We start from the raw sequence: 16,940 nt of genomic DNA, 5'->3' as shown, positions 1-16,940 counted from the left end.
TTTTGTGCTTGGGCTCTTGGCTGTGACGTGGTGCAGTGTCCTACCACTGAGAGGGACAGCAAGTGGTGCATTGATGCTGATCTGATTAATAAATGTGTAAAAGTGAGAAGAGCTTTCCACAGGCTGGCTGTGAGACTGTCAGGGCAAACAAATGAGGTCTCTCTGTGGGTGCAAGGCCAATTTTGTCCTATAAAGACCTTCTTGTCTTCAGGCTTTGTACACAGAAGCAGAAGAGCCCTCTGAACATCCAGGGTGAGGTGAGGCAATTGCAAGAAGGGCAGCTGTAAATCAGGGCAAAGCTGATTAGAGTGTGAGGAGCTCATTTGTGAGGTGTCAGTGGTGCTGGTGTCTGCTCCCCTGGGTTAGTGATCACCCACCCTGAGCAAGAATGTCTGCCTTCCCAACAGTGGTGGGACTGAGCAGGCAACAGCCAGGATTGCAAAGCTGGAGGCTGAAAACATTGGATTTGTCTTCGTGACTGTGCAGTGTTGTGTTTGTTGTGCTTTTTAAGGAAGAAAATGTGACAAGTGTGATTTCTATGATGCTGATAATAGTACATAGTAAGAGGGACTAGGTCAGCTTTTGCCTGTATTTGAGTGATATGACTCTTGAATCAAAATTTAAATGTTTAATGGAATGGTTGATATTCATGGAATCGGTTTTCATTGTTGTTTAGTGCAGACCAAACCTTGCTTTGCAGAGAAACTTGTAGCAAATAGTGAGAATTCACTGTTTCTCATTTTGTGAGTTCAGGGAGATGGAAGGAACATTGAGGATGACAAGTATGCTGAGTTGTATTCAATTTTGATATGCAAAGTTAGAGAAGCTGGGAAGAAATAGGTTGTCATGATAGTTTTGAAGCCTATATGTTAAGCTGTATATAGGAATATAGTAAGAGATTATACAGTTCTTTAGCAAAGCAAAGAAATTGTAAAATGCCTATTCCACACTACCAGCTGTTAAAGGTGTTTCTTCTGATTTAATGTTGCTTGGTATTTCAAAGGAAGATGGGGAAAACTCTTCAGGATAGTTGATGCAATGATTCCATTACCAGAAGATGTTGAAGGTTGCTGTGTTTCCTTGACTGTTTCCTGTGTTCACCTCTGTGGTCTCTGTTCTGTTTGGGTCTGTCAGACTGTGTGCATTGAGAACTCTCCTAGTGGGGCCTAATGGCAGGTGGAGCCTTTCTGCCCAGAATTTCATCTGTGAAGGAAGTTGCCCTTCCTGCTGATGGAGATTATTTGTGAGGTTGTGTTTTTGGGAATAAATATGCATTGACGTGGAAGGTTTTGAGTTGACAAATGTCATGGAAAATGCTTTTCTTTTGAGCTGATAAATCTGAGTGCTCTAATTCCTAAGGCATAAGACTGAGAGGAAAGAAAGCATCTTGCTCAATATAAATGTAATACATGTGGTAGGAGTAGAGCTTCTCAGATAAGAACATTTAAGTCTTATGAACAGTTTAGGTGCTGACAAACATATACAGCTTTGGCACTTAACATGGAAGAAAGATGTCATGGAAAAGACTGCAAAGTTCTTTGGAAAGGCATAAGACAGACAAGAGTTTTGGGTAAGCATTTTCTGACCTCTTTCAAGACAAATGGTGAAGAGCACAAAAGAAGGAGGAGATTGATAAGTTCTGAGCATGTTTTTTTTTCTGATCATGTTACACTTTTCTTCCTCAAGTGACTCTAGGCTGCACACCTTGAGTTGCTTTCCCCACCCAGGTCCATCCCACTGAATCCCTGGGCTCCTGAAGGGGAAGTAGATTTGCTTGTCAACCTTCTCTGACAGCAGTGACCACGAGCTGGGGCCACTGTGGTTTGTGTGTGACTCAGCAGGAGTGCCCTCACCTAAAGTTCAGGAGGCTTCTGCATGTATACAGTGTCCTTGCTATATTAGGGCTTTAAATTTGATACACAAACAATTTATCCTTCCTGTCCTGTGCCTGGGGGAATCCTGGATTGTCACCTGTGATTACTGTAACTGGATGGCAGGATGCAACCTCAGAGCTGTCACTTGCATTCCTGGGCTTGCATAAGACCTTGGCTGCAGTCTGTCCTTGCTGGGAAATGTTTTATATCTGAAGACCTCGTTCATAGTTTTTCCAGTGGTAACCAGTCCTGTTGGATACGCTTTCCTGTGAAATCTGTTATCTGCTGGAAGTAACTCTCACTGCAGGATTTAGGGTATGAAGCTCCCTTGTCAAACAGATTTAGTTGAAGTCAGCTATTGAAAGCATTGCTAATTAGTTTTCAGAGAAAATCCTTGCAGTATTCATGCAGGTATTTATCCAGCTCTGCTGAAATGCCTACAGGTTTATTGAAATCCAGAAAATGTGAAACTGTAGGTTAATTAAGGCTCATATTTTACTAGCGAGAAGACTTTTGAACTCTGCTTTGTGAGCTTTTATAAATGTACTTATTAAATGCCTCGAGGAAATTTTAGTTGGCGTTAAGCAAACATAAGACTCATCAGAATATTTCTCCAGCGTTTTAAATTTAATTTCCTTTACGTTAATTGGTGATGGCATGTTTTTATGTGCTTTCTGTAAAAATCATTTGGAAATCTTAAAGTGAACATTTTTAAAGTAGTAAAAGGGTGACAAACATTTTTAAATGGGCTTTAATGAGATTTTATTCCTCGAGGTCTGAGCACAGTGGGGCATACCAGGAAACAATGAGCTTTCAGGGCAGAAGGAGGGTTGAGGGGATTTTGATAATGAGGGGGAAGGATCATTTTTCTTTGTTCAGTGGATGTGTGATTTGAAAGGAGCAGAAGACATTGACTTGTGCTACCTCCACCATTTCCTTCCCTGTTTTTCTTCATCTGGTGGGAAGTTCTTGGATCTTCTTGCAGAAGAGGATCGTCTGTGGATATGCTTCTAAAGCAGCAGTGTGTGTGTTGGGCAAGGGGTCCTTGGCTGGCTCACATGTGCATGAGAGCCAGCAGCTGCTGGGCTCTGCCTTCACCACCTGATTCCAGAGATGCTTCCAGAATAGCAAATCCCGATCCCAGATACTGCAGGAGTGCAGAGAAGGAGACAACTGGTAATAAAAAGGAGGCAGATGATAAATAGAGGGAAGAAAACTCATGATGGAGAAATGAATTGGGAGGTAAATTTTAATGAGATAAAGGAGAAATGGGAAGAACAGCAGCAGAAGATACACTGCTGACTCTGGCAGTTCCCAGCTACAAGTGTTATAAACCAGTGCCTTTCACCTCGTGGTCCATCACATGAATCAATTAAAGAGACGGGAGTGCTGAAGCTGTTCCATCTCAGAATTAAGTGCACAGTCCCCTTGGCAGTCTCACCCTGAATCTACACATACTAAATTTGAGACTGCTGAGCCTTTGGGTGGCTGATGTGGACAGCCATGGTTGTCCTCTGCCGTTTGTCCTCTGCCATCGTCACTCGAGAGCACCATATGGTTCTGTGTTGATTCAGTGCCAGCACACTTGTCCCCTGGTACAGAGGTGCTTGTGTGCCTCAGTGCAGCAAAGCAGCGGTGCAGAGGGTGAATGAATGCCCGTGTGACTGAGCCTGTCCTGGGCCAGGGTGGCTGGTGCAGCTCCCAGCCCCGCGGTCAGTCAGGGTGCTGGTGCAGCTCCCAGCCCCGCGGTCAGTCAGGGTGCTGGTGCAGCTCCCAGCCCTGCAGCTCCCAGCCCCGCGGTCAGTCAGGGTGCTGGTGCAGCTCCCAGCCCTGCAGCTCCCAGCCCCGCGGTCAGTCAGGGTGCTGGTGCAGCTCCCAGCCCTGCAGCTCCCAGCCCTGCAGCTCCCAGCCCTGCAGCTCCCAGCCCCGCTGCCCAGGGCTCCGGAGCGGCGCGGGCGGCGGTGGCACCGCGCGGGGAGCGCAGCAGATGGGCCGGATTGTCACCGGCGCTGTGATCCCGGCGAGAGCTCGCCGTGCTGACAAGCGATTTACAATGTGCTATTTACAGTTTGGGTTTGCAGGCTCTCAATGACATCTGAGTGCTCTTTAGCAACTGCTTTCATTACTACTTTTCGGAGAGCTGCTAATTGAAAATGAAATTGTGGGTGGGCTCTGGGAGAGCCGTAGCAGCTACAAGGACGATACACAGCCGCGGAGAAATGTTTCATTTCTAGGACTCCCTGCTGGAGCTCTGGGCAAGGGAAGAAATGGGGATAGATTTGCGCAGTGTGAGGTCAGACACCTTGGAAATCCTGCCTTCAGCATGCATTACCCGGAGGGAGTGATAAAGGCTTGAACCTCCTTGAACGTAGCTGCTGGGATTTGGGATTCCTGTACTGGCAGCCGGTGGATTTCAGTGACTATAAAACTTCTGAAGGTCAGGAAGGAACCTGGGCTGTGAAACCACCTCGTGCAGGGCAGCACAGGGGATTGGAAGCTGTATGTGGGATTTTGGGGCTGGTTTTGCACTGCTGGAGGTCTGGTTTTGTATGAAGTGACAGGAAACATGAGAACTGACTGGTAAAATGTGGAACAAAGTCACATACATGCCTTGGGAGCAGTATCAGCCAGGGTCGGGTAAGCAGGGATATGGCCACACCTTGACGGAAAGGGAGATAATGTTCCCATTCTGTATGTAAAGGGAGAAGTTGCTTGGTTTAGGGTTTTTTTTTTTCAGATTCAAGATGCTAGTGCAGCCACTTTGAAATGAGTGGATTTGCTGTTTGTGCTGCAGCCTGCATGGTGTGGTTTAATTCTGTGCCAGTGTTCCAAAAGTCTGAAGGCACCTACAGCAAGTGTCACCAGCAGCAGGACCTGCAGGGGCCACTGGTTTAACAAAACTGCGTTGGTATCATGTCACTCAAAGCACTGGTTATTAATCTAGCATATCAAACAACATTTGTTTTTAAAAATAACCCATGAAATGATGAAATAAAATCAGATTAGAGCTCTGAAAGAATAGAAAGGACCATGTCTGGGTAACTGTGCTTCGAGGTTACATCACAGCATGAGTGGGTGCAGTAATACAGTGGGAGAAGATGTTGATGTGATAAGGGGGATGGGTAGATCTGGGCTCTGAGAACCTTTTGTAGGATAGAAAAAGGGAAAGAGATCTGTGGGGAGGGAATGAAGAGGTGAGGCTTTGCAGAGGTGTAGGCTGGGCTGTGTGGGGTTTTTGAGGGGTAAATGTTACACATGGTGTGCAAATAGAGGGGGATGGCTAAAGAGGGGGCAGGTTTTGTGAGCCAATATCCTCTGTCTCTGCTAATGTCCAGCTCAGTTTATCCAGTCCACCATGTGCTGTGGAAATGCTGAGCGCTTCATGCTGGCCAGTTGGTAATTTCACCCTTGGCAGGGACCCACACTTTATTTTCACACATACACAGTGTGTGGATTCCTGGCTGTGTGGGAGCATGTGCTGAAAGCTGGGCTGCCATTCAGTCCCCTTCTCGTTTCCCATTTGGAAGGCACTGTGGGTGACAAACAGTGCTTGAATTACAAGCATTTTGTGATTCTCAACTGCTGTTTGCCTCTGATCAGAGGCCACAGAAATCTCCAGCTGCACTTAACCCGCAGTCAGCGTATCCAGTGCGTCATCTGTGAAGGCACCCAGCTGCTCAAAAGCATCCAAACAACTTCTGGGCCCTGATAATATATAATTGAGCTCAATGGGCACAGAAAAGACTGTTGTTCTCTGCAGAAAGGACTGAAAAATGATGTGTGTGGCTTCGTGTGCCTGTTGTTCTGTGCTGCACATCCCCCTGGCTTCCCCGAGCTCCTCAATGGGCACGTTGGATTCCAGGGGAGCACACACAAAGCCAGGCTCAGGGAGTGCAGAGCTGGTCCCAGGACACTGCTCTGGGCAGGGCAGGGCTGTGCTCAGCCAGAACAAACCCCTGCAGTCACTGATCAGTGCTCAGGGAGCTGTCACTCCACCCAATGCTCGCCCACAGTGACGTGTCACAGGCGTCCCCCCTCATAATCACCAGTTTCACCTGCAATTTTTCAATAAGCCATTGAATTATACCTCTCTAAATGATACACTGCAAATCCAGCAGGTCCTAATTGCTAATGATGGTTCTGAAAGACTTTCATTTGACTGTAATTAGGTTTGCAAGCAATCAGCTGCCCTTATCAGGATGGAAACACATATAATGTAAAATACAGGCTGGTGGGAAGGGAGCATTTTCTTAAAAGGAGGAGTGGAGAGGAAGATGTTTTATTAGCAGAAGCTGTGACATATTTTAACACCTTGAAAACATCATGTGTGAAATTAATTCTGCTCAGTATTATACCATCTGGCAATGTTATTGTTCTGTATATATTGCCATGTAAGTGTGCTTTTTTCGTCTGGGTATGAGCCTGTGTTTGAAATAGTAATCATGAGTCAAATTGATTGCTCAGGATGTTATCCCTGCTAGAAGGCTTAAAAATACATTTTGGGAAGTCCCAGGGACTCAAAATGGCTTCTCCATGGAGAGCTTCCCTTGCAGGGCTGATGAGGATGGAAGAAAAGGGCCTGGTTTTTGTCATGCCCCTGTGCTTTGAATGAGTTATGTGCCCAAAGGTAAGAGGAACTCTACCCAGATATTGTTTCCTGGTGCTGAAGTAGCAAATGCTGTGTGTCAGCCTCAGAAGCACTGTGTTTGGTATGTTGGTTTGATCCTGTGTGTGTGCTGCTCTGTGCACTGCCCAGCTCAGAGCCTGCTGAGTGTGAGCAGCTTCAGCACCAGGGAAGGCACAGAGTCCCCAGCTGCAGACCCAGAACAATACAAGCTTAAAACTTGGTCAGAGGCTGGTTTGGCCACTCTGGATGAAATATCTGCAGTTGGGCAGTGTGGACTGTCCCTTAACCAGGACTCAGAAAGGCCATTAGCACCTGACCTGGTGACTGTGATTGTTGTGATGCTTCTGGCTGGTGGAGCTTGTGCAGCCAAGGAAGAGCGTGGAGGAACTCAGGTCACATCTGGAATAGGCAGTGGAATATTAAGATCTCTCCCATTTCTCTCAAGCTGATGGTGTGAGCTGATCACCCCTGGGCTGAGGCAGAGGAAGGGTTTCTTTGCCTCCTGTGCTTGTGCCTGTCATCACTGTTGTGTTTAGTTTGATCAGGCTTGCAAGAAAATGAGCAATGTTGGCATGTTTTTATTTCGAATGCAAATATTGCCACTCTCTCTGCTGTGCCCTGCTGCATTTCACTTTGTCTTTTGGCTCCAGTTTGCTCTGAGATAGAGTTGCAGAGATGTCACCACGCTGTTACCTGATCAGGTAATGCTGTGGCAGAGGAAGGGCCCCTGTGTGCACCTCCCACCCAGTGTGACACAAACTCCCAGCAAATTCCAACTGAAAGAAAAAGGAGATTAGAAACAGTCACTTTTGGGCTAACCTAATTATATTAATCAATTAGACATCTTGAGAATTTTAGTAAAAAAATTAGTTTCTTGTGCACAGAGCAGCTATTGTCTCTCAGGATTATCTTTTTTCTTTTAATGTTGGCACCCTACTTTAATTGAAAACTTAAATGATTGTTAAATGTGCCAGGAAGTGAACCATATTTTAAATGTTCAATGCAATCAATTGCTGTCTTAAAAGTTTCCATGCATGTTACCAGTAAGGAATTAAACAAAAAATTAATTTTGACTGAGTCTGCCTGGAGATAAATTAAATGCTAGTTTAAGTATTATAAGACAGTATAATAAAGTGACCATTTTTAATTTAAAAAGGAAGTCATCCAGAACTTATTTTAAAATATTTTTTGTATTCTAGAAATAAATTTAGGCCAAGACTTCTAACCTCTGGGTTTGACTGCAGATTAATTGTAAGCACAGAAGTACATCCTCACATTTGAGTTATGTTACTGGATTCTTGTTTTTTCCTCTACAAACTCAGTTTTCAGCAGGGCAGGAGGCGTGGGAGCCATGGATTTGGCTTTGGCTGTGGCTCCCAGCAGCACAGGCTGGGTTTGCAGCATTGCTGTGCTGCAGGGCTGCTGCAGGGGGCACAGGGAGGCTGGGGTGCCCCACTGTGGGTGCTGGGAGCAGCCTCAGGAGCATTTCAGCCTCCCAAGGATGCTTAAACTCCTGCTTAGGCCCTTGTAGCCTTAGTCCAGCTCCTGAGTGCTGTAACTCCATGGATTCAGGGGCACAGACCTGGGCCATGGCTTTGAGAAATGTGCAGGGACATTTTCAAAGTGCCAGTGAACAGACTGAGAGGGGCTGTTCCCTTCCCAAGGGTGTGGAAGGTTCCCTGTCTGGCCTTCCCAAGGGAAGCAGCAGTGCCTTGGCTTGGCTAAGTGGGCTGGCTTTCTGTCTCTTTGTAGCCTAAAGGCAGCACTCCTTCTTTCAGAGCTGTTCCATTCCAGTCCCTTGGATGTGGGGGGAGGCTGTGACTGCCCCGGGCCTGAGCAGCTGCCCTTGGGGCTGGGATTTATCACAAGTGGGGAGCCGAGGGCAGGGAATGGCAGTGTGCAGTAAAGCCCTGTGAAATTCCAGCACGGAGCTCACACAATTGCTTTCATGGTTTGCAGTGCTTTGGGGGCCATTGGGGAGTTTTGGAGTTTCCCTGGATTTACCCTGGCTGGCTCTGGCCAGCCCCAGAGGGTGCCTGTGTCCTCAGACGTGGCATGGCATTGCTGGGGGACACAGGAAGCACTTCTAAACTTTCTGACAATAATTTCATTTTGGCAAAAAATTACCTGGGTGTACAGCTTAAGAGAATTATTGATAATCTTCCTCAGCCTGGAGAAAGTTGTTGTCTGCTTTGTGGCCTTTCAAAAGCTGCAATTTTATAAAATCAAGACAACCTTATTTGGGCCCAAACCCACTGAAATGGAACAAACTTTTAAATCTAAGTCCCACATTTCCATGTTTAATGCTTTATCAACAGTATATGAGCTCTGTGCACTAGGAAGGCCTCCTCTGTTACTAGCAAAATGTGCCATAGGTGATTGTTTTCTCTAAGCTTGCTGAACTCTTGGATAATTCCAATGGATAATTGGATCAGTGGTGGAGCCAGCTGAAGAACACAGTGTGGCCATTACTGTGTAAGGCCACGACTCCTAAAACAGACAAAACAAACTTCTCCTTTCCTCCTGACCTTTCCCTGCAACAATTTTTGCTGTTCAGTATTAAAATACAGTAAGGTTCTATAAGCAAAAATGAAAGAGTTACCCTTAAGAATTTTTATTAAATTTGCTACAAGAATACAAATATTTTTATAGAAGATTGACTGCAAAAGTTACCCTGGTATTGTGTGTCAAGTTTGTCTCCAATATCAGCACCATACAGGCTGTGACAAAATACCTACTGATGTGTCTAATATCCCATTTTTTAACAGTCAGTGTAAGATCAGTTTCAGATTTAAACATCTGTATTGGATCAGCTATTGAAGGCTATTGAAATGAGTCACTCTGTTGTGAGTGGGCTTTCTTGAACAAACTAAACTTGTAGCAAAGTCCCCCCTTACTCAGAGAGTGTAGGCCATAGCTGCTCCCCTGGGGTCTGCCTTCCTCCTCTGCTGGGCTCTGTGAGCTCGAGGCACCTGCTTGAAGAAAATGCAAATCTCCACTTTCTCCAATGAAAGAATTGCTATTGCAGTTTAATCACAATTCCTCCTAGCATGGAAGACACCAGAAAGCTGTGCTCTCTGGAGTCCAGCAAAACAAAGACACAGGAATAGAGTGTTAGTCTTTCTAGATCTGTCGGTGGTGAACATCCTGAGACATCAGATCTATTGAAGGTAAAGTTTGACAAAATGTGACAGAGGTATAAACTAGTGCAGGAAGTTAAGCCTTCAACCCAAAGCCTGCTGAGATCTTGGAAGAAATTGTTGGAGAAGGGAGCAGGAACTTAATTGGTTTGAAGGCAGAAATTGATTTAAGTCACATAAAAAGCCATGGGCCATTGCAGTCTCTGACAGCAAAGACTGAGTCACTGACCTCAAAGTCCCCATGTCCTGTGTGCCCTTTCCCATGTGGTGGAGTTACAAATGGTTGTAATGGACCTGTGGGCTTAAGAAAAGAACCGAGTTCCCTCTCATGCAACTCTTTTCTGCACGAACAGAGAAGCAATAGAGAAACCCCCAAGTTTGTTCATAAAATGCTGTCAAGTCTAAGCCCTGCTAACCCTATTCCCAGGCTCAAGTGCTTAAATCAATAAAAATAATACAGCTAAGAATGGGTGTAGAACTGGAAGCTGAGGTTTGATACCTTTCCTTGTGATTTCAGGTTGGCTTTTTCTAAATATGGTAATAAAAAATATTTCAGTCATAAATCCAGGTGGATTTTCTCCTAGCCATTGGAAGCAGCAGATATTTGGCACATGAAGTTTCTCCATGGTACTTTTATTTTTGCCAACTGTTCTCATCATTTCCTTCTGAACAGGTTTTTCTCTGATCTAGCTGAACAAAGCAATCTTCTGCCTTTTTAAATGAAGTAAAACTCGAGTGCCCAAAGCATGCAGAGAGTTAATAAAAATGGAAATTCTGTTAAAATCACTAATCAATCTGTTTAATGTTTTATTGTCTCCCCTCCCCCAACACATGTTCTTTTCTTGTAAAGCACCTTATTGCTTCCTGCTTGTTTACTAGCGTTTAGCAAGTCAAGCAGCATTCAAATTGCTTTGATGTTAATTATATAACCTGCTCAATACGGCTTGCTAGGTGAAGGAAAATAGCTCCTATGTTTAAGAAGATAAATTAATATCCAGACAAGTGCTCTGTGCTTTGGTTCTGAAGAAGGAAATGACAGGATACTGATGACTTAGTGTTGTGTTGTCAAATAAAAGCTATATTTGGGTGGCATGATGCTCTCAGTTTACAAGATTTGATATTGGTTGTCTTCACTTCTCTTGATGATACAGAATGATGTGCTGAGGACTGATCCTGCTAACTGGAAAATGAGTGAGTTTCCATATCTCCTATGCCAAAGTAAAAGATTCAGGAGCAGGGATTGTGCCTTAGCCCACAGAAGCTGTTACTAAAGAGTCCTTTGGATGCTGGGTTATCCCAGCTGCTCCCCTGCTCCTGCTCTGGGCTCTGGCCCAGCCCGAGCTGCCCTTACTCAATTCAGTTCAGGTGCTGCTGGCATTAACATTTGAGCTGTAGCTCAGGCTGAGGATTTCCAAAAAATACTCTTAGAGTGTGGAAAAGCCTGGAGCAGCCTCTGCATGAACTGCCAGGAGCTCAGTCAGTGTCCAGATGTGACCCCTGCGAGGGCACGGCCGAGGTGCCAGGCTGGAGCTGCACCGGACCCGCCGTGGGCTCTGCACGCCCAGCCCCGCAGCCCTGAGCTCATCCTGCATGGAAGTGGTGTTTCATCAGGAACAACTTGTCTACCAATCCCTAATCAAGGCAGATAGGTTTAATTGGAGAATTTGTGCAGAGTTTGGAGATCTGCAGATGAAAGGCTGTACCTGTGTGATGAATGAATATTAATAATTCCTAATGCAAAGCTCTGGAGCCACCGCCGCTGACGGGATTTGTGTGGAACGAGTCGATGTGTGGAATTCCTGGCAGTTCCCAGGGAGCAGTGCAAGCCTTCAGCTTATTAATGGCATTGTCTTTATAGATCAGTAACAGTGCAGGGAGGGAGGCTGCATTGTGTATCATTACAAAATGCTTTGGAAAGATCTGAAGTCAGATTTGTGGTCTGATGCTTCCTGTAAGAAGTACAGTGTTTTTCATGATGGAAGGAGTTTATTTGCACTACTGAGGCTTGTGCTTCCAATGTTTTAAATGAACCTGTGCTGTAATATGCAATAAATACTGAAAATGATCCCTTCAAACTTTATTCATTATCATAATGATATATTTTGATATAATCATTACTGGTGGGCTATTACTGGTCTAAATCATGTACCAGAGGGTGTGTTGTTTCCAGAAGGAGTGAGTGTCAGGAGATTTTTGTACTATTTTAGAGTGATCATAAAGCATTTCCAGGAGTGGAGCTGTATGAGACTGTAACATCGCTTAGGGGGAAAGAGATCTTACCTATCAATAGCAATGCAAGACTTGTAATTTTAAGTCTTTCTAATTTAAATCATGAAAATCTGTTTTTCATGAATAATTCAGGACTCTGATTTAGTAGAATTATTTCCAGCCCATGTATATTAAGCAGCCAACCTGCTATGCCAGCTCTGTTTTCAGACACTGTTGATGGGGGGTTTCTCTTTCCTGCAGAAATGATCATCTTTGTCTGTTAGAAAATAAAGCTGCTGTGGTATTTTGTTCTTTTGATTGCACGAGGATTTTGCTTTAAACCTTGTGGGCTAAAATTCAAGCTGAAGAAAAATGAAGCTCTTACTACAGGAGCTCCTAGAATTAAATTTGGAGAGAATAAACCTTGTACTATATCCATTAGGAAAATGGCAGTATTCTTCCATTTCCTGATGTTATTCAATTACTTACCCTGCTTCCTGCTTTTAGCGTAAACTGTATATTTTAGCTCATGACCTTTGACAGCAAATTGAATCAGAAGTGGAGATGCAATGAAAGTGGGTTTTTTAAAAGACTCTTTAAAAACACGGGTGTGTAGGAAATTTGGGGTTTTGTTTTGTTGTTTGTTTTGAGGGTTTTTTTTTTTATATAAACCTCACAGTGGATTTTGTAACATAATGCATTTTGTTTGGAAAAAAGGAAATTGAGCTTAATGTCCTTCCTTCTTTGCCCTGGAGAAAGCACAGCCTGCATAGCTGCTCTTGTTAGTGCTTGCCTGCTGAAATTAGCATTGCATATTTTTGTTAATACCAATAAAAGTGGAGTTTGTTTAATTTAGAATCAAACCCTTGTTTGGATTGGATTAGCACTTTAAGAAAAATATTTAACTTGTAAAGTGATGCAACACAGGTCGATCTAATCTTTAGCTCCTCCAAGACTGTAGCTCATTTACAAGCTTTAGATCCTACTATTTCCCTTACACTTGTGAATAGTGTTAACACATTAAAAAACCCCAAACCAGTGTATTTATCTGAACCTTTCCAACACAGACACCCCAAACCATGCAGGAACCATCAGTAATAAGGTCAGTGCTGTCCAGCCATGCCCAGTTCCCTGATCCTGATGGAACTTCTCACACATGGTGTTCCCTGAGCTTTTCTATTAATTATTGAATGAGAGTTTAGTAGGGTTTTGCTTTTTTTTTGACCAGAATGCATTTATGTCACTGTTCCCCCCAAATTCGTCATTTTTACTAATCCTTTGTCTCTATACAGTAATTACATTTTGAGGGGAGTAAAAGCCCTTTGTTGTGTTTAGAACTTACTTGCCTTGGATTGAACTTGAGCAGAACTTGAATTTAAGACAAAACTCAGGAGATGTCTTAATTTAATGTAAAGCAGTGGAGACTTTCCTTTCCTGCAGGAGCAGCCTGCCCCTTGCTCCCACTGTAGTGCTGTTTACTTGCATTTAAAGTAAAATCTCTTTTTCTATGAGTTGCAAAATTTTCAGGTCTGCACACAGGGCTGAGTTGTATCCTGGTGCTTCTTGGGCCTGTTCTAGGAGAGAGTCTGGCTTTTCTGTGTATCCACATGTCTAAGCTGGTACCAGAGCTTTGCTGCTTCACTTGTGTTGTTCTGCAGGCTCTTCCTAGATAACACTGAATTCTTTCTTGTTCTGGCTGCAGCAATGCCAAGTGTTTGTTGAACATCTGTCAGTGTGTTCAGATTATTAACCTAACTTCTGCTCGTTTATGTTAATGAAAACATTTGAGCTCCATAACAAGCATGTGTAACAGTTCCTCATGCCACCAGTCCCACTGACACCCAGCTGAGTGCTGCCACTGTCCAAGCCCACCTGGCAGAGCGTTGGCAGCTCCTCCTTCAGAGGTGTTGCTGCACTCTGTGCTGCCCAGCCTGCAGCGTGCCACCGCTTACTGCTCGTATTTAATCTTCAGGCTCTAAAGCATCATCATAGTTTGGGGCAGACTAGAAAATAAGGGAAATGGACAGCAGAAATTCCAGATTTGGCATCTGTACTCAGCTAGGTGTGGTCTGTCCCCCCATTGTGGTTCCATGCTGGCTCTCACCTGCACTGCCAGCAGAGGAGCGTTGAGGAACACGGGCAATACAAGCTGAGGAGGTCAGAATCCAGCTCCAAAAAAAATCCCAAATCATTTAACTCTGCTCAGATCTGCCAGGGAGGCAGGCAGGTCCCTTCTGTCCCAAGGCTGTGGGATCTGCATCCTTGGACCATCCACCTCTCCCCTGAGCAGCCAGATCTCTCCTGAATAAGCCTTGATTGGAGTGGGGCTTGGATGAGGTCACCCCCGAGGGCCCCTCCAACCCAAACTGTTGTGTCACACTGAACGAGTAATTTCTGGGAACAGAAACTGCTGTCCATTGCAGCTCCTTGGGGTCTGCTCTGGGGCTGTTACTGTAGCATGGAGGACAAGCACTGCTGAGGCCAGCTGAGGGAATGGTCCTGCACTTGGGTCTCCAAAGGCCTTTGCTTTTTTGTTAGCACACAGCTTTGGAAGCTGAATTAGATGACTGATCTCCTTTCTGGATTGCGTGCAGTCTGCTGGGCAGCAAACTGCACTCACAGTCATTCTTCCAAGTCCTATAATCTTTTACTACAGATACTATTAGTAAAAGTATTAATTACTCTGTTCTGGAATTAGGAGTTCGTAATGAAACCTCAAACAGAAAACTCCAGCCAGGTTGGCCAAATGTCATGGAACACTCAAACCTGAGCTGCGAGTAAAATAAAAGTCTGAGTTGCTTTAAGGTTTATGGTTAAAAGAATGTAAAATTTTCCAGCTTGTCCAAGTTTTGACAGAAAACCTTGTAGTATTTGGCAGGCCTGGCTGGGTTTCCTTAAGTGTGAAATGCAAGATAAAACCAGTGACTCAGAGCCAAGTACAACAAAACAAAAAGGCTCTCCTGAAACAAAGAGAACTGGAGATCCACAGATTCTTCTTGCAGCTCTCCTTCAGCTCCCTGCCCAGTCTCGTGGCTGGAGCACCCCGAGCTTGGCATGGGGGTGCTGTGGGAGAAGGGGCACTGGAAGGAGCTCTGGGGGCTTGTGCCAGTGCAGGGTTCAGCCCATGGCGCTCCTGTTGAGCTGCAGAGGGAGGAGAGAGAGGACAGAGAGGAAGCAGAGAGGGACAGGCACTCCTGCAAGGCACCCGTGCAGTGCACAGGGCAGTGCCAGCATAGGGGCTGCAGCAAAAGGCTCTTCTGAATACATTTCAGATGTTTGACTTGGACTGGAGAGGAAAGGCAATTTTCTCCCCGTCCTTCCTTTCACCCTTGAACTGGGACTTCTACAGCTTGTTAGGTGAAATGAAGAACCTTTTGTTTTCTATCCAGAAAGGCTTTTTAAGAAGAAGGAATGGTTGTTAAAATACTTGGGAAGATTTTGCTGATAGCAGATGAGAGCTGTGTTTGCACATGTGGGGAATGGGGGCAGTGAGCCCTTTGACATTTCTGTCCATACAATACACTACACAATTCTGATCATTTACAATATTTTAAATGTTTCATTTACTTCAGTGATTTGGATATTTGATTTTAAGTACTACTTTGACTTCTCTCTTATTTTTTAATGTCCTGGTTGAAGTTTTATGCTAACAGGTTTAGGTCAGAAAGAGGTAAAAAGCAAATGAATAGATGTAAATTATATATATATATATATATATATATATATATATGTAAACAATAGATAAAAGAGCCTTTTGTCTATGATCAAAAGATTTTTAGGCAAGACTTTGTAACTCTTGTGAAAATCGTTGCTTGCTCTTTTACATCAACACAAAGCATGCTCCTTCTTATGAAAGAATTTCCCAGGGTGTCCGTGGGCTTGAGGAGCAGGGAGAAGGATGTGTTCACTCCAGTGACTGTGCTGGGGCACTTGGGACCCTTGGCATTAACTCTGAGTACAAGGAGTTGCAGCCAGTTTTCTCCACCACCAGGTGATCTCCGATGAAACATTCTGTAGTGACTTCTGCAGATGAGAGCAGCCCGTAAGGGAAAACACTCCTCCCCCATCCTTTGGTTTTCCTGGTCACAGAATATCCCCAGCTGGAAGGGACCTGCAGGGATCACCCAGTCCAGCTCTCGACCCTGCCCAGACACCCCAGCAATCCCAGCCTGGGCTTCCATGGAGCTCTGGCAGCCTCGGGGCTGTGCCCATTCCCTGGGCAGCCTGGGCAGTGCCCAGCACCCTCTGGGGGAAGAACCTCTCCTGAAATCCAACCTGAGCCTGCCCTGGCCCAGCTCCAGCTGTTCCTGTTCCTGTCACACAGACAGAGGTGGGAGCTGTCCCTCAGGAGGAGCTGCAGATCCTGATGAGGTCTCACCTCAGTCTCCTGTGCCTGAACAGACCAAGTGCCCTCAGTCGCTCCTTGTGTGGCCCCTCCAGACCTTTCACCATTTTCATGGTTCTTCCGTGTAACCAGCTCCTCTCTCCCACTCCTTTCTCCTTACTTAACAAAAATATATTATACATAGAATGGTAGAATGCCCAGAAGGGTTTTGGGTTGGAAGGGACTTTAAAGCCCATCCAGTGCCACCCCTGCCACGGGCAGGAACACCTTCCACTGTCCCAGGCTGCTCCAAGCCCCGTCCAGCCTGGCCTTGGGCACTGCCAGCGATCCAGGGGCAGCCCCAGCTGCTCTGGGCACCCTCTGCCGGGCCCCTCTAGGGAAGGATTTCTGCCCCCCGTGCCCCTCTCCCTGCCGTGTCTCCGCGGGCCGTTCCCAGCGCCGCCCTTTCCCCCTCAGGGCCCGGGGGCGCGCGGAGCCCGCCCGGGCCGGGCTGGGCGCTCCTGGGCGGCGCTGGGGCTCCCCCTGCGGGCCGCGCCGGGGAACTGCGGCACCGAGCTCTGAGGGCAGGGCTGCTCTTCTCCTTCCCTCTTCTTTCGTCTTCTTTCCTCCTCTTCATTCCTCTTCATTCCTCTTCATTCATCCTCTTCTTTCCTCTTCATTCCTCTTCTTTCTTTTTTTTTTTTTTTTCCTGTGGAAGACAGGATTAAAAGGCTGGGGGTGTTCAGCCTCGAGAAGAGAAGGTTCCA

At 45.5% G+C, this 16,940-nt stretch overlaps 1 protein-coding gene across 6 annotated transcripts in view; it reads left to right on the top strand.

Annotated features, from left to right (window-relative positions):
- The window catches only part of AUTS2 (activator of transcription and developmental regulator AUTS2), a 797,141-nt gene that overhangs the window by 220,725 nt on the left and 559,476 nt on the right, over nucleotides 1–16,940 (top strand). The window lies entirely within an intron of this gene.

This window comes from Haemorhous mexicanus, chromosome 22, assembly GCF_027477595.1.
Source record: "Haemorhous mexicanus isolate bHaeMex1 chromosome 22, bHaeMex1.pri, whole genome shotgun sequence".
In the NCBI taxonomy this organism is placed as follows: Eukaryota; Metazoa; Chordata; class Aves; order Passeriformes; family Fringillidae; genus Haemorhous; species Haemorhous mexicanus.
Note: the sequence above shows the minus strand (reverse complement) of the source record. Positions and strands in the feature narration are given on the sequence as shown.